A 23,843-nucleotide genomic window follows, 5' to 3' on the forward strand; every position below is an offset into this window, starting at 1 on the left:
CCCTGTTTACCGCAAAACAGGGCTTTTCTCTGCTACATGAATAGACCCCCATGTAAGGTGAGCTGGAGTTACACTTGTATGATGTCACACAAATGGGCGGGCAGACAGAGAGCAAGCCCCGCCCACACATAACATAGTTGCCAACTGATGTTAATTTCCAGGGGGCAGACTCAGGTTTAAAGAATAATCCCTGATACATGTCATTGCACCAACTTTCCCTATTTTTCACAAATTGACCAACTCCTCTACAATTCCTCTTCTACTGATTGCTAAGTGCAATCCTTACAGCATTTTTCTTATCCTCTGTGGTTAGATTTATTGAAAAGGAGACTTTGATTTCTAAAAAGTTTAATTGAAATCAAATTCAGCAAACGTGGGACATATTTGCAATGTTGGCATGTATGCATTAGGGACTTGCAGTAGAACTCCCAACTTTCCTGACATTCATTGTAATATTTCCTGTTGTCCTAATGTTGTGCGCTCTGCTCCCTCCAGATAAAGAGGAATGTAGTATGGACGTCAATCAGCGAGAAGACTGCGGGTTCCCCGGGATAAGTGCAAAGGAATGCCTTTCCAAAGGCTGCTGCTTTGATTCAAGTGTTTCCGGGGTTAAATGGTGTTTTAAATCCAAAAGCACAGGTAGAGTATACAGTATACAGTGCAGTGCTGGAGTGTGAGTGTGTAGTGCTACTGGTTATCGGTTTGATTCCACGTCACATAATGGCCGCGTTTGTACATTTTTTGCACTGCACATGTCCCCCGAAACGAGTATACTCACCCCTGCAGTTCTGCTATACAGAGTCTCACACAACTGAGCTGCATCTCCACTTGCGGCTAAGTGCGCTAAAGTAGGCGACAACAGCGCTCTCACACGTGGGATAAGTGCGCCATAGACGTGGAGATTCTGAGTGGGAAATAAAGTAAGAAACAGCAAGTAACTGTGCGCCAGGGTAACACCATGCTGCGCTGCTGGTGGGGGGATGTAACATGTGTACACTAGCGTGTGCCCGGAGTCTACTGCGCATGCGCAGAAACCCGGAAAAATAGCCGCGGCGGCCATTTTCCGATGTTCTGAGCAGCGCAGACACCCGACGTGGGACCATGGACAGGTAAGTCTAAAATAATATGGGTGCAGTGTGTGCGGTGCGGGACCCCCCTGGAGCCGTGTGCCCCGCACGCACTGCACCCATTATAGATACGCCACTGATTTATCTCCTTAAAACCTGGACTGTTAGGGTGCCTTGAGGACCAAGTTTGGGAAACGCTGCCTTAGGGTCTGATTTTTGCATTTAAACAACAAAAGTATAGGTGAAAGCTGATTGAGCTGAATAAGCTTTATATAATGTAAGAGTCCTTATATTTATGTGATTGGCTAGTATGGAGACCTATTACAAAGTAGTATTAATTTATTAGCTGTTATTGGTTAGCCTTAGCCTATGGGATATTAGTGGGTGTGTTTTGTGGATAGGGTATAAATAGTGAGATCTTATGTATGAATCCATCCTATTCAGTTTGGAAGCCATAGCTAGGCGGGATGGCGCTACATATCAGCGGCCACATGTGACACAAGAGGTCGCTGTGAGATACTTACCCCTTTGTAGTAAGGCGAGTTGTCCTACCTATGCGGTGAGACCTGGACGCATTTTCAATTAGCTTGTGTTAATGGTCCCTCATTTTCTGCCTATAGTTTATTTGGCTAGAGATGATTTTTGTAGAGTTGCCTTGACCACCCCTTTACACATTGTAATGTGATCATCATTTTATATCTGCTGTGACCTTTAATTCATGCAGTTATTGTCTGTGGGACTTATTCAGTAGCGAATGCAAGTGCGATTACGGATGCAGATCGAGAAATTGTTTGCCATCGTTCATGCGTATAAGTCGCACTGTGCGTGCACAGCGTTTGCCTTGCATTTAAGGATGCTCAGAGGAATCTATCGCAAAGAGAGTGACAGGCTGTCAGCGTTTTGGGGGCGGGTTGTGATCAGAAAAACTCAGGCGTCTCTGTCCGTGTGAACGCCGTTTCATGGGCGTGCATAAATTAGCCACCGCGATTGCATATGGAGTATAATAGCGCTCTGCCTGCGTGTAGACCTACAGTATCTGCAGTTGGTCAGACCTGTTATAAATGCTACGTGACTGGCCGATGTGCGTCGATGGTACCGATGATTACACAGAAGAGAGAGGTTGGACGGATATGAGAAAGCAGCAGAGGGCGTCTTTATGCCGGCTGGGCGCCAGCATTAGCATATTTTCTACTTCAGGGTCCATAGGGTATCCACAGGATACCTTGGGGTATAGGTGTGATGTCAGTCGCCGGGCACCATAGAGTTAAGCTTTTCAGCCTCCCAGGATGCACTAGAGTCCCCCTCCTATACCCCGCCCCCAAGCCAAGGCACCTCAGTTTAGTTTGGTGCCCGGCCGGAGTCGGGTGCACCTGTCAGAGTGGGGGCTAGAAGAGCCCCTGAAGCTTTCTTCTATGCAGCTGTGGCTGCACATCTGGATGTACAGCATGGACAGTCAGTCCTGACGTCCATGCTGTCCTCCCTACACCCCCGCCGGTACCAGAACGCCGGTACCGAACCGGGGATGCTGGTGAGCATCTGGGGTCACTGCTAGCGGTGACCCCAGATGTTCTGGACCATGGCCGGATTCAAGGGGGACAAAGGTAAGCAGCGGGGTCCCGCGGTGGGTCCCCGCTGGTCACATGGTCCTAAGTCCCCAGGCAGGGGGCTCCCTGGGGACTGGCTGCAGCGTGGAGCCAGGCGACCAACCTGCGCTTCCACTACCCCCTGGGACAGCGGACCGCAGCAGAGCGGTAGCGCTGCGGCGTCCCAGGGGTTAAATGCATGCCAGGGGAGCGCGCCTTCCCTGTCTCACAGCCGGCGCCTCCCCCGCTGCACACAGCCCTCTCTGCACGCTGCCGACTGGTCCTGTGGCAGCGCTCCACCCCCAGGCCAGCCTCCTCTCTGCTCCTCGGCGGCCATCTTCTTCTGGACGCATGGTGAACGCTGCTGGAAGCGCTGGACGGAAGCATCGTGGTCTGGGTCCCCCCGCATACCTCTCCTCCGCTGTGGTCAAGTCTGTGTATGCAGCGCTGTGTCCTACCAGGCCCTGTGTCTGCGTAGTTGAGTGATCAGCGCTGTTAGTGCAGGAATTGATTTTCTTTGCATTGTATGTGACTGTGCTAGCGCTGCTGCCTGTAACTTTTCTTCTAAACTGTCAGCTTTATTCTGTCCCTGTTCTTTCTGCTAAGCCCTTGCGGTGCTGTGCTGCAGGGTGGTCTCTCGCCTATTTACTATATAATTGGTGAGAGGGGTCACATACTTGGTGCCATCATGTCTGAAAGTGATTTTCCTCTCCGGCTACAGTGTACTACGTGTAAAGTACCATTAGCGGAGGGGGAGGGTAGCGCGGAGGGCCTTTGCCGGCAGTGTTTGTCCATGGCGCGGCCGCTTACGGTTACAGCACCGATACAGGAGCCGCCCTGGGCTTGTTTCGCTCAGGCGCTTACAGCCTTAGTGGGCCAGTTAGCTCCGCAGCCCGCGTTTACACCGATGGGTTTGTCCCAGCAGTCAGTGGTGTCGTCACCCATGCAGGGTTTCCCACGACAATTGGTGGTACCCCACAGTCTACCTATTTCCCCGCTCCCGGTTTCTCAGGAGCCAGCGTGGGTTAACTCCCTGACGAGTTCTGTACAGCACTTGTCGGATGTGTTGCAAGGGGAGTCTGTGATGCGGCCGCATAAACGGCCGGTGGCGTCTCTGTCGGCTCCTTATGAGGATGACGAGGGGACGTCTGATGATGGGGAGATTCTGGATCCTTACGATCAGGAACCTCTCCACAGTAAGGACGCTGATGCAAAGTCCAAGGTATATATTCCTGGACTTATTCGGGCGGTCCGCACAGCCTTGGTGATTGAGAACGAAGTTCCCCCAGCGGCTAAATCTAAGTATGCCTTTTTCAAAGATGTGAAGGGCGATGCCACAGTCTTTCCTCTTTCGGGTCAGTTAGTGGACCATTTAGAGGAGGCGTGGAAACAGCCTGGCAAAAGATACCAGCAGAGACGCCTGGCGGTGGCTTATCCGTTCGCGGATAATTATTTTGCAAAGTGGGAATCCCCTCCACAGGTGGATTCTCACGTGACCCGTCTTGTCCGTAGTGCCACATTGCCGATGCCATCCATGTCCTCCCTTAAGGATGCTCCACCGCAAGGTGGAGATCTGCCTGAAGTCCGCTTATTCCCTTGCGGGGGGGCAGCACGGCCGGCTATGGCCATTTGCTGGGTTGCCAGAGCGATGGAGCGCTGGGCAGATTCATTAGAGGCTTCTTTTGATTCCGACTGTCCGGCCGAACAGGCGGAGTTGATTGGCAATCTCCGTGATTCGGCCACTTATATCAACGAGGCGGCCCTAGACATTAGTACTCTGGTGTCTAGAATTTCTTCAGCAGCGGTGGCTGCTCGTCGCACCTTGTGGCTGCGATCCTGGAAGGCGGACGCAGATTCCAAAAAGGGTCTGGAGGCGTTGCCGTTTACCGGAGAAGTTCTCTTCGGTCCGGATCTGGATAAGATTGTGGCCACGCTGGCGGCAGCCAAATCGGCTTGTCTCCTGTCGGCCGCTGCTCCTTCTGGTTCTGGACCATCGTCCTTTCGGTCATCTAGGGCCCAGGGCAGGCCCAAACCACAGTCGTTTCCTCGACAGGCTGGCCCTAAGAAATCGGCCAAGCCCCGGAAGCAGGCATGGAGTACCAGACGTCCGGCCCCCAAGCCAGATGACAAGCCTGCGGCCTGACGGTCCGGGCCTCCCTTTGGGGGATCCCAGGGTGGGAGGCCGCCTGCTGCAGTTCGCCCAGTGTTGGTCGGCCACTACGACAGACACTTGGGTTCTCGAGGTGGTCTCTCACGGGTACGCCCTCTCCTTCCGGCACAGACCCCCGGAGCGATTCTTCACCACGGGTCTACCATCAGACCGGAACAAGGCTATGGAGCTGCGGAAGGTATTGCACACTATGCTCCAGGCTGGAGTTATAGTGCCTGTTCCATTCTCCCAGAGGGGCCAGGGTTTCTATTCAAATCTTTTTTTGGTACAGAAACCCAATGGGTCGTATCGTCCGATTCTCAACATCAAAGCACTCAACAAGTCTTTGCGGGTTCCGAAGTTTCGGATGGAGACCCTACAGTCCATCATGCTGGCGCTGGAACCTGGGGACTACATGGTGTCATTGGACATACAGGACGCTTACCTGCATGTCCCTATTCTTTTGCGCCATCAACAGTTCCTCAGGTTTGCAATCCGCAGCGACCACTTCCAGTTTCGGGCGTTACCTTTTGGCCTGGCGACAGCACCACGTGTTTTCACCAAGGTGATGGCGGTCATGGCAGCTTCTCTGCGGCTGCAGGGAGTCCGCATGTTGCCGTACTTGGACGACCTGTTATTGGTGGCAGGATCTCCAGAGCTCCTGTGACGCCACTTGGACCTGACCATTGCACTGCTGCAACGGCACGGCTGGCTAATCAACTGGTAGAAGTCCACTCTAATCCCGTCTTGGAGGATTCTGCATCTTGGAGCCTTATTGGACTCGGGACAGCAAAGGATCTTCGTGACGGAGGACAAGATCTCTGCTTTACAGTCAAGGGTGCGCAGTTGTCTGCACAGCCGCCGGGTGTCCCTACACTCGGCGATGAGGTTACTGGGCTCCATGGTGTCGGTGTTCGACATGGTGGAATCGCCCAGTTTCACTCCAGACCTCTGCAGCACCTGATCCTGTCCAAGTGGAACGGGCTGCCTCAGTCTCTGAAGTCCCAGACGATTGTGATCACCCCGGAGGTTCGCCTGTCCCTTGCTTGGTGGTTACAGACGACTCACCTCAACAAGGGACGTCCGTTCTGGGTTCCAAATTGGGTCCTGTTGACAACGGACGCCAGTCTTCGGGGCTGGGGAGCAGTTTCGGGTCCACACTTGTTCCAGGGCAGGTGGACGCCGACAGAAGCGGAGCTTCCAATAAATATCTTGGAACTCCGTGCAGTCTTCAATGCTCTCCTGCAGGCACATCGGTTTCTCCAGGGTCACCCGGTGCAGGTCCAGTCGGACAACGCTACCACCGTGGCCTACATAAACAGGCAAGGAGGAACTCGCAGTCGGGCGGCTCTCTTAGAGGTCTCTCGGATCCTGGTTTGGGCGGAGCGCAATCTTCCGGCCATAGCAGCGGTCTTCATCCCGGGAGTGCTAAATTGGGAGGCGGACTTTCTAAGTCGCCAGGACGTTCATCCGGGGGAATGGTCCCTGCACCTGGACGTTTTTCAACTGCTGGTGGACAGGTGGGGTCTTCCAGAGATCGACCTCATGGCGTCCCGGCACAACAACAAGTTGCCGGTGTACGGGTCTCGCACAAGAGACGAAGGGGCGTCTCTGGTGGATGCTCTGTCCGTCCAGTGGATGTTCCGGTTTGCATACCTGTTCCCTCCGGTCTCCCTTCTTCCACGGGTAATCCGGAAATTCAAACAGGAAGGAGGGACGCTCCTGTTGATAGCTCCCGCGTGGCCCAGACGGCACTGGTTCTCAGACCTTCAGGGTCTGTCCGTGGACAGTCCTCTGCGGTTGCCGCTACGACCGGACCTTCTGTCTCAGGGTCCTTGTCTTCACCCGGACCTGACTCGGCTGTCTTTGATGGCGTGGCTGTTGAGACGGCCATGCTGAGGTCCCGGGGGTTTTCCAGCTCTGTGGTGCGTACCATGTTGCGAGCTCGGAAACCGTCTTCCGCGAGGATATACCATCGCGTGTGGCATACGTTCTTCCAGTGGTGTCGACCGAGAGGTTATGCACCGCGGGAGTTTCGTCTGTCTCGGATTCTCGCCTTCCTGCAAGCGGGACTAGATCATGGGCTTCGCCTTGCTTCTTTGAAGGTATAGGTTTCGGCCCTATCTGTCTGGTTTCACCGTAGGATTGCTACAATCCCGGATGTGCGCACCTTTATGCAAGGTGTTCTCCGCATTCAGCCGCCCTTTGTTCCACCTGTGGCGCCTTGGATTTGGCTGTGGTCCTGAGGGCTCTCCAAGGACCGCCGTTTGAACCACTGGGCTCAGTGGATCTTAAATGGCTAACAGCTAAGACTGTTTTCCTTCTGGCTATTGCTTCGGCCAGGCGTGTTTCTGATTTAGGGGCTCTTTCTTGTAAACCCCCTTTCTTGGTTTTTCATGGGAACAGGGCAGTGCTCCGTACTCTCCCCGAGTTTCTTCCCAAAGTTGTTTCCCAGTTTCATGTTAACGAGGAAATCGTTGTTCCGGCCTTTAACTCACCGGGTCTTTCCGTGGGTGAGGCCTCTTTGGATGTTGTGCGGGCCTTAAGGGTTTATGTTGACTGCACTTCTTCGTTTAGGAAGTCGGACGCTTTGTTTGTCCTCTATGGCTTCCGTAAAAAGGGTTGGCCTGCTTCAAAGCAAACTTTGGCAGCCTGGATCCGTATGGCTATTTCTGAAGCTTATCTTCATGAAGGCCTACCGGTTCCTCCTTCTCTGAAGGCTTATTCCACTAGGTCTGTGGGTCCTTCGTGGGCAGCTCGACGTGGTGCCTCTGCAGTCCAGATCTGCAAGGCTGCTACGTGGTCTTCTGTCCATACCTTCGTGAGGTATTACAGGTTTGACACCTTCGCCTCTCAGGATGCTTCCTTCGGGCGGCAGATTCTCCTTTCTGCACAGGAGCGTCCCCACCCTTAAAGGATACTGCTTTGGGACATCCCCAAGGTATCCTGTGGATACCCTATGGACCCTGAAGTAGAAATATGAGATATGGTAAGAACTTACCCTTGTTATCTCTATTTCTACCAAGTCCATAGGGTTCCACAGGACTCCCGCCCTGTCGCACCTGTGCTGCAGATGGGCTTTCCTCTGGTCACCGGTTTTCCTTTTCCCTCTGGTGAGAATGTGATTCTTGTATGTGTCCAGATCTTTTTTTCTCTCTCTTCCTTCTCCTCCTCCGGCCTATGGCTTGATAACTAACTGAGGTGCCTTGGCTCGGGGGCGGGGTATAGGAGGGGGACCCTAGTGCATCCTGGGAGGCTGAAAAGCTTAACTCTATGGTGCCCGGCGACTGACGTCACACCTATACCCCAAGGTATCCTGTGGAACCATATGGACTTCGTAGAAATAGAGATAACAAGGGTAAGTTCTTACCATATCTCATAGTTTCGCAGCTGCAACCGCATTAGCGATCACTGCTGATCAGGCTCTGTGTCCATACCTCAATGAGTGTTTTTCTTAATTAGAGGTAATTACAATAATGTAATGGACGGCTTCATAAATCCACCCATGTGGACTTATCCTCCCTGTGACTGTTATCATTGTATCACTAAAGTAATTTAAGTTGCTGAAATGTCTGTAAAAAATAATAGTAAGCTACAGTAGTCTTCTGTATGTTTCCTTACTGCATCAACAACAGCACAATGTAACATGGATCCAAACAGCAGAAGAGATTGCGGCTATCCCACAATAAGTGCTGAGGAATGTGCGACGAGGGATTGTTGCTTCGACTCCAGCATTCCCGGGGTTAACTGGTGTTTCTTCACCAAGGACCAAGGTATGGTGCTTCTATATATTTATTTACATGTCATTTGGCTCAGAGGTAGCAGCCTCCCTGCACCCACCATAGCCCAGCACACAGAAGCATGTACTGGGCATGGGAGAGAGGCTGCTGCTACTGATATGTAAAAGAGGGGGGGGTCGGGCCTCCGCCAGGCCCCTCCAACATGCCAGGGCCAGGGTAATTAGCACCCGCTCCTTCCCCTCTCAGCAGCCCTGGTACTGTAAATGGGAAAGGGGTACTTTCCAGGGTACCCAGCCCAGGTAAGATCCTAACCATAGATAACTGTGGGATCTTCGGTGAAGGCACAAAATAATTAATATTGGAAATCATCAGCCGAAGTCCCAGCTACAGTGTAACAGATCATGGGGTCTATTGGTGAAGTTGTGCGTACATGAATTGTTACTTTTCACTATATATCGTAAGAGTGCGATGCGATCTATAGCATGGCTAAGTAGTAATTCATTTATATTCACCTTTCGGGTGAAGGGATCCGGTATACAGGGCGATCCTGTGTTCATGTGCGGTCCTCTGTGAAGCAGCCAGGACCGTTCTGCGCACTCACTGGTGTCACATTTTATAAACGGCTGCGGGGATATAAAAGGGTCAGGACTAGAACGAGTGCTGGGCAGACAGACAGACGGATGTAAGCAACTTCCCTGTCCCTTTCGCATTGTAGTAGAGATTACGCCATCCAGTGATGGGGAATCTGTACACAGCAGCGATATGGAAAGCTAATCTTTCTGTTCTTTTATGACTCGCACTCACCATACAAAAGTGACTCAGCCACGGAGCAGGGAGGCCGCAGGAGAAGTCAGGAAATTCTACTCGGAAGCCCACTCTGTGAATAGCACTAAGCATGGGAAAGCCCTGTTTACCGCAAAACAGGGCTTTTCTCTGCTACATGAATAGACCCCCATGTAAGGTGAGCTGGAGTTACACTTGTATGATGTCACACAAATGGGCGCGCAGACAAAGAGCAAGCCCCGCCCACACATAACATAGTTGCCAACTGATGGTAATTTCCAGGGGGCAGACTCAGGTTTAAAGAATTGTCCCTGATACATGTCATTGCCCCAACTTTCCCTATTTTTCACAAATTGACCAACTCCTCTACAATTCCTCTTTTGATTGCTAAGTGCAATCCTTACAGCATTTTTCTTATCCTCTGTGGTTAGATTTACTGAAAAGCAAACTTTGGCCCTCATTCAGAGCCGTACGCTCTGAGCAGAGCGCACGCTCTGAATGAGGGCCGGGCTCCATTTTCATGGAGCGTCCTCCTGGACGCTCGTATAGCTGTGGGTCACCACCCACAGGCTATACGAGCGTGCTTTGTGATGGCCGCGATGGTCGAGACCATCGCGACCATCGAAATTGCGAGCCGGAGCCTGCGGTTGAGGTTTTCAACCGCAAGCTCCGGAGTGATTTTGGCTCTATCAGAGCCAAAATCACTCCCACTGACATCACTAGTGATGTCAGTGGGCCGGCTTCTGACGGGAGGCGTTCCCGTGGGAACGCCCCCGTCAGGGAGGCACGCCCCCGGCACGCCCACCAAAGGGGGCGTGCTGTCAATCAACATTGACAGCACGCCCCCTTTGATCGGACACAACGAGCGAAGGACTTTCCTTCGCTCGTCGCGTCTGGCGCATGCGCACGACGGAGCTCCCTCCGTCGTGCGCATGCTCAGTGCATAACATCGACCCACTTGCGAGCGGACAGCCGCTCGCGAGTGGGTCTGAATCAGGCCCTTTGATTTCTAAAAAGAATAATTGAAATCAAATTCAGCAAACGTGGGACATATTTGCAATGTCAGCATGTATGCATTAGGCACTTGCAGTAGAACTCCCAGCTTTCCTGTCATTCATTGTAATATTTCCTGTTGTCCTAATGTTGTGCGCTCTGCTCCCTCCAGATAAAGAGCAATGTAGTGTGGACGTCAAACAGCGAGTAGACTGCGGTTTCCCCGGGATAAGCGCAAATGAATGCCTTTCCAAAGGCTGCTGCTTTGATTCCAGTCTTCCTGGGAAATGGTGTTTTAAACCCAAAATCTCAGGTAGAGTATACAGTATACAGTGCATTGCTGGAGTGTGAGTGTGTAGTGCTACTGGTTATCGGTTTGATTCCACGTCACATAATGGCCGCGTTTGTACATTTTTTGCACTGCACATGTCCCCGAAACGAGTATACTCACCCCTGCAGTTCTGCTGTACAGAGTCTCACACAACTGAGCTGCATCTCCACTTGCGGGTAAGTGCGCTAAACTAGGCGACAACAGCACTCTCACACGTGGGATAAGTGCGCCATAGACGTGGAGATTCTGAGTGGGAAATAAAGTAATAAACAGCAAGTAACTGTGCGCCAGGGTAACACCATGCTGCGCTGCTGGTGGGGGGATGTAACATGTGCAGATAGATTTAGATTTGGGAGGGGAGTATCCAAACTCAAATCTAAATTGCAGTGTGTAATTAAAGTTCCCCATACATTTCACTGATTTCCCAATTTGCACAAAACCACCGATCCACCGGACGGTAATGGCAATTGGCGGCCATCGATGATCACCGATCCATTGGGGGAATTGGTAAAATATGAAAAATCCCTGATTTGATAATCACATTCATATATTGATCATGATCGGCAAAAACAGTGAAATCCAACAAGTTGGTTTTCACTGACGCCCCAACCCTGGCTTCTGGGGATCGGTGAATTTGGCCCGATACATTACAGATGTATGGGGGTCTTTATGCTGTCCAGTATTTACACTGCATTCAAAATAATAAAGGTATTTGCACCCGTTGCATTGCAGTATGGTTTGTTCCTTGCTTTTTATGCTTTGTTCTACAGTACTTCAGAATCAGCCCCTTAAGGCAGAGGTTCCCAAACTCAGTTCTTAGGGCACCCTAGCGCAGGGCCGTAACCCCGTAACTAGGGTGGTGTGACCAGTGCCATGGCACAGGGCACCGCAGGACAGGAGGCGCTGTTCAGGCCTGTCAGTTTTCTGTTTATTATCATTCTTACTTGTAACTTCATCTTATTTTATCCCCAGCATCTCCTGGCCTCCCCTATCTCTTCCCTGGCCCTTCCTCGTGAGGCCATGCCCCTTTTTTGGGTGCATTATGTCACTATTTGAAAAATAGTGGGGGCTCCATTGCTCTCTCTGGCACAGGGCATCAAAAGTCTAGTTACGGCTCTGCCCTAATGGTCCAGGTTTTAAGGATTACCATGCTAGGGCACAGGTGAGTATTTAGTTCCCCAGTAAATTTGACTTAACCATCTGTGCTCAACCATTTACATCCTTGAAACCTGGACTGTTAGGGTGCTTTGAGGTCCAAGTTTAGGAACCACTTCCTTAGGGTCTGATTTTTGCATGAAACCACCAAAAGTGTAGACAAAAGCTAATTAAGATTAATACAATGTAAGAGTCCTGATATATTTGTGATTGGCTAGTATGGAGACCTATTACAAGGTAGAATTAATTTATTAGCTGTTATTGGTTAGCCTTAGCCTATGGGATATTAGTGGGTGTGTTTTGTGGTTAGGGTATAAATAGTGAGGTCTTATGTATGAATCCATCCTATACAGTTTGGAAGCCATAGCTAGGCGGGATGGCGCTACATATCAGCGGCCACATGTGACACAAGAGGTCGCTGTGAGACACTTACCCCTTTGTAGTAAGGCGAGTTGTCCTACCTATGCGGTGAGACCTGGACGCATTTTCAGGTGGCTCGTGTTAATGGACCCTCATTTTTTGCGTATAGTTTATTTGGCTAGAAATTATTTTTGTAGAGTTGCCTTGGCCACCCCTTTACACATTGTAATGTGGTCATAATTTTATATCTGCTGTGACCTTTAATTCATGCAGTTATTGTCTGTGGGACTTATTCAGTAGCGAACACAAGTGCGATTACGGACGCAGATCGTCAGTTGTTTTCCATCGTTCATGCTCATAAGCCGCACTGCGCGTGCACGGCGTTTGCCTTGCATTTACGGACGCACAGAGGATCTATCGCAAAGTGAGTGACAGGCTGTCAGTGTTTTGTGTGCAGGTTGTGATCAGAAAATCTCAGACGTGTCTGTCCGTGTGAACGCCGTTTCATGGGCGTGCATAAATTAGCCACCACGATTGCATATGGAGTATAATGGCTATCTGCGTGCGTGTAGACTTGCAGTATCTGCGGTTGGTCAAACCTGTTGTAAATGCTACGTGACTGGTCGATGTGCACCCATGGTAACGATGATTAAGCAGAAGAGAGAGCGTGGACGTATATGAGAAAGCAGCAGTGGGCGTCTTTATGCCGGCTGGGTTTTGGCGAGCATTAGCATATTTCCGCAGCTGCATTCAGTGCGAAATCGCAGCTGGAACCGCATTAGCGATCATTACTGATCAGGCCCTGTGTCCATATTTCAATGAGTGTTTCTTTATTAGAGGTAATTACAATAAAGTAATGGACGGCTTCATAAATCCACCCATGTGGACTTATCCCTGTGACTGTTATCATTGTATCACTAAAGTAATTTAAGTTGCTGAAATGTCTGTAAAAAATAATATTAAGCTACAGTAGTCTTCTGTATGTTTCCTTACTGTATCAACAGCAGCACAATGTAACATGGATCCAAACAGCAGAAGAGATTGCGGCTATCCCACAATAAGTGCTGAGGAATGTGCGACGAGGGATTGTTGCTTCGACTCCAGCATTCCCGGGGTTAACTGGTGTTTCTTCACCAAGGACCAAGGTACGGTGCTTCTATATATTTATTTACATGTCACTGAGCTCAGAGGTAACAGCCTCCCTGCACCCACCACAGCCCAGCACACAGAAGCATGTACTGGGCATGGGAGAGAGGCTGCTGCCACTGACATGTAAAAGAGGGAGGGGACCCGGGCCTCCGCCAGGCCCCTCCAACATGCCAGGGCCCGGGTAATTAGTACCCGCTCCTTCCCCTCTCAGCAGCCCTGGTACTGTAAATAGGAAAGGGGTACTTTCCAGGGTACCCAGCCCAGGTAAGATCCTAACCATAGATAACTGTGGGAGCTTGGATGAAGGCACAAAATAATTAATATTGGAAATCATCAGCCGAAGTCCCAGCTACAGTGTAACAGATCATGGGGTCTATTCATGAAGTTGTGCGTACATGAATTGTTACTTTTCACTATATATCGTAAGAGTGCGATGCGATCTATAGCTTGGCTAAGTAGTAATTCATTTATATTCACTTTTCGGGTGAAGGGATCCGGTATACAGGGCGATCCTGTGTTCATGTGCGGTCCTCTGTGAAGCAGCAGTACCGTTCTGCGCACTCGCTGGTGTCACAGTTTAGGAGAGGCTGCGGGGATATAAAAGGGTCAGGACTAGAACGAGTGCTGGGCAGACAGACAGGGATGTAATCAGCTTCCCTGTCCCTTCCGCATTGTAGTAGAGATTACGCCATCCAGTGATGGGGAATCTGTACACAGCAGCGATATGGAAAGCTAATCTTTCTGTTCTTTTATGACTCGCACTCACCATACAAAAGTGACTCAGCCACGGAGCAGGGAGGCCGCAGGAGAAGTCAGGAAATTCTACACGGAAGCCCGCTCTGTGAATAGCACTAAGCATGGGAAAGCCCTGTTTACCGCAAAACAGGGCTTTTCTCTGCTACATGAATAGACCCCCATGTAAGGTGAGCTGGAGTTACACTTGTATGATGTCACACAAATGGGCGGGCAGACAGAGAGCAAGCTCCGCCCACACATAGCATAGATGCCAACTGATGTTAATTTCCAGGGGGCAGACTCAGGTTTAAAGAATAGTCCCTGATACATGTCATTGCCCCAACTTTCCCTATTTTTCACAAATTTACCAACTCCTCTACAATTCCTCTTTTACTGATTGCTAAGTGCAATCCTTACAGCATTTTTCTTATCCTCTGTGGTTAGATTTATTGAAAAGGAGACTTTGATTTCTAAAAAGTATAATTGAAATCAAATTCAGCAAACGTGGGACATATTTGCAATGTCGGCATGTATGCATTAGGGACTTGCAGCAGAACTCCCAACTTTCCTGTCATTCATTGTAATATTTCCTGTTGTCCTAATGTTGTGCGCTCTGCTCCCTCCAGATAAAGAGGAATGTAGTATGGACGCCAATCAGCGAGAAGACTGCGGGTTCCCCGGGATAAGTGCAAAGGAATGCCTTTCCAAAGGCTGCTGCTTTGATTCAAGTGTTCCCGGGGTTAAATGGTGTTTTAAATCCAAAAGCACAGGTAGAGTATACAGTATACAGTGCAGTGCTGGAGTGTGAGTGTGTAGTGCTACTGGTTATCGGTTTGATTCCACGTCACATAATGGCCGCGTTTGTACATTTTTTGCACTGCACATGTCCCCGAAACGAGTATACTCACCCCTGCAGTTCTGCTATACAGAGTCTCACACAACTGAGCTGCATCTCCACTTGCGGCTAAGTGCGCTAAACTAGGCGACAACAGCGCTCTCACATGTGGGATAAGTGCGCCATAGACGTGGAGATTCTGAGTGGGAAATAAAGCAAGAAACAGCAAGTAACTGTGCGCCAGCGTAACACCATGCTGCGCTGCTGGTGGGGGGATGTAACATGTGTACACGAGAGTGTGCCCGGAGTCTACTGAGCAGCGCAGAGACCCGACGTGGGACCACGGACAGGTGAGTTTAAAATAATATGGGTGCAGTGTGTGCGGTGCGGGACCCCCCTGGACCCGTGTGCCCGTGTGCCCCACACAAACTGCACCCATTATAGATACGCCACTGATTTATCTCCTTAAAAAACCTGGACTGTTAGGGTGCCTTGAGGTCCAAGTTTGGGAACCGCTGCCTTAGGGTCTGATTTTTGCATTTAAACACCAAAAGTATAGGTGAAAGCTGATTGAGCTGAATAAGCTTTATATAATGTAAGAGTCCTTATATTTATGTGATTGGCTAGTATGGAGACCTATTACAAAGTAGTATTAATTTATTAGCTGTTATTGGTTAGCCTAGCCTGTGGGATATTAGTGGGTGTGTTTTGTGGTTATGGTATAAATAGTGAGGTCTTATGTATGAATCCATCCTATTCAGTTTGGAAGCCATAGCTAGGTGGGATGGAGCTACAAATCACCGGCCACATGTGACACAAGAGGTCGCTGTGAGATACTTACCCCTTTGTAGTAAGTCGAGTTGTCCTACCTATGCGGTGAGACCTGGACGCATTTTCAATTGGCTCGTGTTAATGGTCCCTCATTTTCTGCTTATATTTTATTTGGCTAGAGATGATTTTTGTAGAGTTGCCTTGACCACCCCTTTACACATTGTAATTTGGTCATAAGTTTATATCTGCTGTGACCTTTAATTCATGCAGTTATTGTCTGTGGGACTTATTCAGTAGCGAATGCAAGTGCGATTACGGACGCAGATCGAGAAATTGTTTGCCATTGTTCATGCGTATAAGCCGCACTGTGCGTGCGCAGCTTTTGCCTTGCGTTTACGGATGCACAGAGGAATCTAACACAAAGTGAGTGACAGGCTGTTAGCGTTTTGGGGGCGGGTTGTGATCAGAAAAACTCCAGCGTGTCTATCCGTGTGAACGCCGTTTCATGGGCGTGCATAAATTAGTCACCGCGATTGCATATGGAGTATTAGCATATTTCCGCAGCTGCATTCAGTGCGAAATCGCAGCTGGAACCGCATTAGCGATCATTACTGATCAGGCCCTGTGTCCATATTTCAATGAGTGCTTCTTTATTAGAGGTAATTACAATAAAGTAATGGACGGCTTCATAAATCCACCCATGTGGACTTATCCCTGTGACTGTTATCATTGTATCACTAAAGTAATTTAAGTTGCTGAAATGTCTGTAAAAAATAATATTAAGCTACAGTAGTCTTCTGTATGTTTCCTTACTGCATCAACAGCAAGACAATGTGACATGGATCCAAACAGCAGAAGAGATTGCGGCTATCCCACAATAAGTGCTGAGGAATGTGCGAAGAGGGATTGTTGTTTCGACTCCAGCATTCCCGGGGTTAATTGGTGTTTCTTCTCCAAGGGACAAGGTACGGTGTTTCTATATATTTATTTACATGTCATTGAGCTCAGAGGTAACAGGCTTCCTGCACCCACCACAGCCCAGCACACAGAACCATGTACTGGGCATGGGAGAGAGGCTGCTGCCACTGACATATAAAAGAGGGAGGGGACCCGGGCCTCCGCCAGGCCCCTCCAACATCCTGGAGCCCGGGTAATTAGCACCCGCTCCTTCCCCTCTCAGCAGCCCTGGTAAATAGGAAAGGGGTACTTTCCACGGTACCCCAGGTAAGATCCTAACCATAGATAACTGTGGGAGTTTGGGTGGAGTTTGAAGCTGTGAGTGGATCAGTGGAGAAGTTGCCCATAGCAACCAATCAGTTCCTACCTATTATTTTATTGGTATATGCTACTGCAAAGCTGATTGGTTGCTATGGGAAACTTCTTAACTTGTCCACTTCTCTAGGCTTTTCACTGCTTGATACATACATCCCTTAATAGTTCCAGCTTGAGTGTTTTAGATCATGGGGTCTAGTCTTGAAGTTGTGCGTACGTTAATTGTCCTTTCTGTACACGCGCTGGTGTCACAGTTTAGGAAAGGCTGCAGGGATATAAAAGGGTCAGGACTAGAACGAGTGCTGGGCAGACAGACAGGGATGTAATCAACTTCCCTGTCCCTTCCGCATTGTAGTAGAGATTACGCTATCCAGTGATGGGGAATCTGTACACAGCAGCGATATGGAAAGCTAATCTTTCTGTTCTTTTATGACTCGCACTCACCATACAAAAGTGACTCAGCCACGGAGCAGGGAGGCCGCAGGAGAAGTCAGGAAATTCTACACGGAAGCCCGCTCTGTGAATAGCACTAAGCATGGGAAAGCCCTGTTTACCGCAAAACAGGGCTTTTCTCTGCTACATGAATAGACCCCCATGTAAGGTGAGCTGGAGTTACACTTGTATGATGTCACACAAATGGGCGGGCAGACAGAGAGCAAGCCCCGCCCAGCAATAGCATAGATGCCAACTGATGTTAATTTCCAAGGGGGCAGACTCAGGTTTAACGAATAGTCCCTGGAAATTGTCATTCCTCTAATTGTCCCTATTTTGCAAAAGTTTCCCAACTCCACTACAATTCCTTTTATTCTGAATGTGAAGTGCAATTCTTACAGCTTTTTTTTATTGAAAAGGGGAATTTCAAAGCTAAAATTTATCATTTAAATCAAATTCAGCAAACGTTACACAGTGTTTTCTATGTATCTGGGAGATACTGTATCTGCAATGTCAGCATGTATGCATTAGGGACTGACAATGCTTAGTACATAGAGTGACCCCTTAGAGTCCTTGCAGTAGAACGCCCAACTTTCTTGTCTTTCATTGTAATATTTCCTGTTGTCCTAATGTTGTGCGCTCTGCTCCCTCCAGATACAGAGCAATGTACTGGGGACGCCCTGCAGCGAGAAGACTGCGGTTTCCCCGGGATAAGCGCGAAGGATTGCTATTCCAGAGGCTGCTGCTACGATTCAAGTGTTCCCAGGGTTAAATGGTGTTTTAACCCAAAATTCAATGGTAGAGTATACAGTGCAGCGCTGGAGTGTGAGCATGAAGTGCTACTGGTTAAGAGTTTGATTCCCGATCGCAGTGGGCGGTTCGCGCACTGCGTCTTATACGCATGTGCAAAAAGCAAATATCATCTGGCTGCATGCGAACCAACCTGAGTCAAGCCCAGAGTGCAAGGACGCTACCGGCAGACCTCCTGCCATAATTACGGTTGTAAAGTACTTTGACGCATGCGCAGTTTGACGATTATCACTCAGCTCTGCTCCAACCCTGACTTGCTTGCAACAAAATGGGAAAGGAAAACTCCACTGGGGCCGCAATTAAAAAATCTGATCAAAAAGCCTACGTCTTAGTATTGCTGCGCAAATGTTGTAGACGAATGTAATATTAATTTTATTTAAACAAATCATTTATGTGCACACGCATGATCACACTCACACACGCATCATGCTTACCCACACATGCACTAATTCTCATGCACTCACGATATATACTTGTTGTAAAGTGCTTTTCTCTGCTCAGCGGAAATGTTTGCTCAGAACGCTGATGGCCCCTTATTGGAAGGGGATGGTTCCGACCCCTTATAGTGTAACTGCCCTACGGCCTTGTATGTGTCTAACGCTGTGCACATGCTTGTAACGATGTAACCTGACCAGACTGTTGTGTTCCCTGATGTGTACAGGTTGCTCTGTAAGCCACAAGCTGAGGAAAGACTGCGGCTACCCCAACATCAGCTCCAAGGACTGTCTATCTAATGGCTGCTGTTTCGACTCCAGTATTCCCGGGACCATCTGGTGCTACCAAGGATATAAATAAAATACTAACGGTAATTAATTTAATGTATCACCCATTGTAAAAATTTTCATAACATATATACAATATAAGTTCTCAAAGTGCACCATACTTACTGTACGGCTCTATTTTGTTTGCTTGTATCCGTTCAACTCCACGATGGCCCTACATTGAGGAGCTCTGATATACAAGGCAAGGACATAGGGAATGTCCGACATACACTGTAATTAGAACCACTGATCTCTCCATAGAATCACTCAGTACACATAGAAATGAGGAGGTAGATGGCACATGATCAGTTATGATCATTGAGTTAATCCTCCTAAAGTCACTGTGTAGAGTACTGCTAATCATAGTAATGAGGTGAAACAGAGGGCAGTGTGGGGAATGGTACCGGCCTTTTTAAATTGTATTCGTCTATGTTTGATGCTTCAAATTAAGGGGAAAATATCCCCTGCCCTTAGTATTCTCATAAATTGATCCTGTATTTGCAGTGATCATAGGGCCTGATTCATCACGTATAGCAACTGCAACAGCTGACGCAGATCGGCAGATGGTGAGTACTGCGGTTGCATATGCACGGCAGCGCGTGAGTTAGCATTGCAATCGCACTGCGATCACTTACGCAGACACAAAGCCATCACAGAGTGAGTGACGGGAGGTCAGCGTCTGGGGGTGGTGACAGGGTAGTGTCCGTTTATACGCTGTTACTTGGGCGTGCATAAATTAGCCACTGTGACGGCATACGCAGCTTGTGTACTCACTGAGTGCGATGTGGTTAGCAATTTCTGAGTAAGGTCAGACCTGTTGTGATTGTGCGCGAGGGGCCGATGTTACTCGATGATGCCGATGTATACGCAGGTCTGCAAGGTACTACGGATGTGTGAAAGCTGTAGTGGGCGCGGCTATGCTGGCTTTGGGATTGCAGACATTAGCATATTTTCGTAGCAGACCTGAGTGCGTAATTGTTGCTGCAATCGCAATAGCGATCCATAGTGAATCAGGCCCTATAACGGGTGCAGGGTGTGCGGTCCAGGGGGGCCCACACTGCACACCCTTGCACCCATATAATTATTATACTTACCTCTATGGAGTCCCGCATAAGCTGGTGCTGCATACTGAAATCCCTGGTAAAATGGTGTGGCGGCCATTTTCCCGGTGATTTGCACATGCACACTACAAATGTCTCCAGGAAGATAGCATGGGCGCCATGATCCCGGAGACCTGCACATGCGCAGTAGACTCTGACGCAAAGCCAGAGTTTACTGTGCTGCCAGAGAGGAGTGGGACTGCGTGGAGGCTTCACATGGGCCCCATTCTCTCTTAAACCACCCCTGACCTCCAGGCTAGGGTCAGCACACAGTGTAGGACCAGAAGGGGTTAATTTGCACTGCAGTAGGGTTTTGTATTTAATAGTATTTAGGATATTGTCGTATTAGGATGTTGTGGACGTGTCTAGGGTTTTATATTATTGTTTCTGTTGCTGGGGGGGTCTCTCACTTCTTTTACATTTCCCACCCTCCTACCCTGGTATTTTTTCACTTGGCATCAGCTTTCTAGCGGGAAAGACCAGTAATTGTGGCAGTCTTGATTTATGCCCTGAAGTGCTCTCTCCACCAAAGCATAAATCACAGTAATCTGATATTACAATATTAGTGTCAGCAGCACCGCTGGCCCAGGTGGGCTTTTTGTGTCATTGGGAGGGGAGTTTGGATACCTTAAGATGTTCGTGATGGGCTGCAACTGACCCCACCAAAGTTTCAGTTGATGGCGATGGGCTGGCAGTTGCCCTCCTGACAAGTTTGAGTTGATGGCGATGGGATAACAGTTGCCCCCATCCAAGTTTGAGTTGATGGCATTGGGTTTGCAGTTGCCCCATCCAAGTTTGAGTTGATGGTTATGGGCCAACAGTTGCCCTATATAAGTTTGAGTTGATGGTGGTGGTTGGCAGTTGCCCCATATAAGTTTGAGTTGATGGTGGTGGCCTGCAGTTGACCCCCATCTAGGTTATGATTATTGATAATATGAGCTGGCAGTTGGCCCCCATCTAGGTTTTGATTATTGATGTTATTTGCTGGCAGTTGGCCCTCATCTAGGTTTTGATTATGGGTGTTATGGGCTAGCAGACACATATAAGTTTGAGTTGATGGTAGTGGCTGGCAGTTGACCATCTAGGTTTTGATTATCGATGTTATGGGCTGGTAGTTGGCCCCCATATAGGTTTTGAATATTGATGTTATGGGCTAGCAGTTGGCCCCCATCTAGATTTTGATTTTTGATGTTATGGGCTGGCAGTTGGCCCCATCTAGGTTTTGATTATTGATGTTATGGGCTGGCAGTTGGCCCCCCATCTAGGTTTTGATTATTAATGTTATGGCTGGCAGTTGGCCCCCATCTAGGTTTTGATTATTGATGTTATGGGCTGGCAGTTGGCCCACATCTAAGTTTTGAATATTGATGTTATGGGCTGGCAGTTGGCCCCCATCTAGGTTTTGAATATTGATGTTATGGGCTGGCAGTTGGCCCCTATTTAATATGTTAGAAGGAGTTCACAATTATACTTCATGGGCTGTTCTTTCTCTGCCACCATACCTTTCCCCCTATACTTTATAAATAAATAAAGCTGAACCTATTCTCTGCCATTAAGTCTCTGAGTCATTAGTATTAGATAAGTTAATGTTACTTATTTTGTGTATAAACCTGGGCTGACATCAGCCGAGAGAGAGTTTAATCATTTTTGGATAAATAATAAATTATAAGTCATTGGGCTGCTAAGCAGAGCTCTCTCCATTCACTTATTCTTCATGTGTAACTCGGGGTAAATTTAAAACATAACTTGCCTGCATCTATAATGCTATAATGTGTTTTTCCTTACAGATACTCCGTATAACAGACTTGTAACAATCACCAAAGTCTCCATACAGAGAGCATCCTGGTCCAGTGCGATTTTGATCATATCTGCAAATTTGGTTTTAATAAACTGTCCTTTATTATTGAGAAAAGGTTTAGAAAATTTGATGCGCCTGATAGTGTAGTAACAATTAAAACCTTTTGGAAATATTTCTGATGGGAAATCATTTCTGCTCGTTTACCCATCCATCTACATGTATTTCGGGGGTACAGTAACTAGAGCATATAGAAGGAATCACCTGGACTATATGATTACATGCTACTGTCTAAGTGCTATCTGGTACGCAATTTTCATTATTAGCTCCACATTTCGTACACGAGAAGTACTATAATATATATTATTTTACTCTCATGGGCCTATATGAGCCCCCTTATTAAGGTTTCCAGCTGACGGAATCCAGAATCTAACTCATCTATGGGAATCTCTTCATTGGAATCAGATAAGCCGTAAAGGTTTTACTTTTGGTACGCACAATTCACTACAGCACTTTACGTTCATTATCAAATACTACACTACACAGGCGCATGTCTTTTCTAAACCTTTTTTTAATAAATTCCTCATCCGGCCATGAAACGGACCTACATAAAGACGGCTGCTGCCTTTATTTAAAGGATCTGTGTTTTTATTTAAAGGATCTGTGTTTTTAAATAATTGTTCACATAAGTTTTCACTTTGTACTACTTTGATTGCATATTGACCGAGTTATATGTGAACGACCTTGTGATTTTAATCGTTGCGCAATCCTTCATCTGCCGTATTTTTATCTGTCCTTAATTATTGTTTAAATTTCAAATAAAAATTGGGATAATGTATAAATGTGTTAAAGCTTTACATGAAATATCCATGTTTTATACAGTCATATATGTGGATTTACTTATCAATGCAGTCATTCCTAATATACTTAACCCCCACAAACCACAAATATATAGACAAGTCCTTAATGTACTCTACAGTGCGATCGACTCCCTCCCCCCCTTAACACTAATCACCTGCCCACTACTGCTGGCCGCTATATAGCAGCGCGGCGGCACACTATGCAGGGAGAGAGTGGAGACTGCTGCTGTTCAATAGTACAGCCGCCCTCCCCAGCCCAGCACATGCCTCTGTGTTCCGGGCTGCGGAAGGTCCGGGGAGTCTGCTACAGCGGAGCAGCAACAATCTCTGCTCTCTACCTGTATAATGTGCAGCTGCGCTGCTGTATAGCGGACAGCAGTAGTGGGCAGGTGATTAGTGTTATGGAGGGAGGGGGAAAACCCACTGATTGCCTCCCCCCCGGATCTATCTCTGATGCTAAGTTGCTCTTCAAACCCTGCATGCACCAATGTTAGCTGCAGACAGCTCCCATTTCACAAGCACAAATCCATTTCATCAGATGGGAGCTAGCGAGGTGGATGGAGTAAGCACAAATAGCCATCTCAAATTCATATTTATTATGAACCTTCATCTCAATAGACGCCAAACTAGGAACAGCCAATGGCGCACAATCACCACTTTAGCAGTTATCGGAATGTGCGCCATTGCATAACGGTCACCAGATGCAATATCCCCATGGTATGTATAGAAAATAGCCAAGAGTGGGTGTAGCACCATATATCCTCCAGCAACCCACACAATTAACAAAAAGACCTCTACTCATGGAGTAGAACACATCAAAAATATCCCCGACATGGCCAGAGTGCTGTATAAGGAAGAGGAGAAAGAAGGCTCTTTTTTTCTGGAGCACTCTTATGTATAGTGAAATAAAGTTAAAATCTATCTTTTATTACTTTTCAATTAAAAAAAATATTTCTCCAAAAGGTAGAAAGAAACAAAGAATAACAGTTAAATATGTAATCATATGTTATTGGATGATGGCCGAGATAACAACTGGTACAGTATAAATACTGATAATCAGCAAATACTGAGACTGTCAAAACAAACGCAAGAGTGATTTTTAGAGATTAGTATACATAAAAATTAGGGGTGAGCGGGTTCGGATTTCTGAAATCCGAACCCC

General features: G+C 48.1%; 1 pseudogene; it reads left to right on the forward strand.

Moving 5' to 3' along the window:
* Positions 1 to 397: 397 nt before the first annotated feature.
* LOC148523881 (uncharacterized) lies at positions 398 to 21,879 on the forward strand (annotated as a pseudogene).
* Positions 21,880 to 23,843: the final 1,964 nt, after the last annotated feature.

Source organism: Taudactylus pleione, unplaced genomic scaffold (assembly GCF_031769625.1).
Source record: "Taudactylus pleione unplaced genomic scaffold, aTauple2 ptg000126l, whole genome shotgun sequence".
NCBI classification, from domain to species: Eukaryota; Metazoa; Chordata; class Amphibia; order Anura; family Myobatrachidae; genus Taudactylus; species Taudactylus pleione.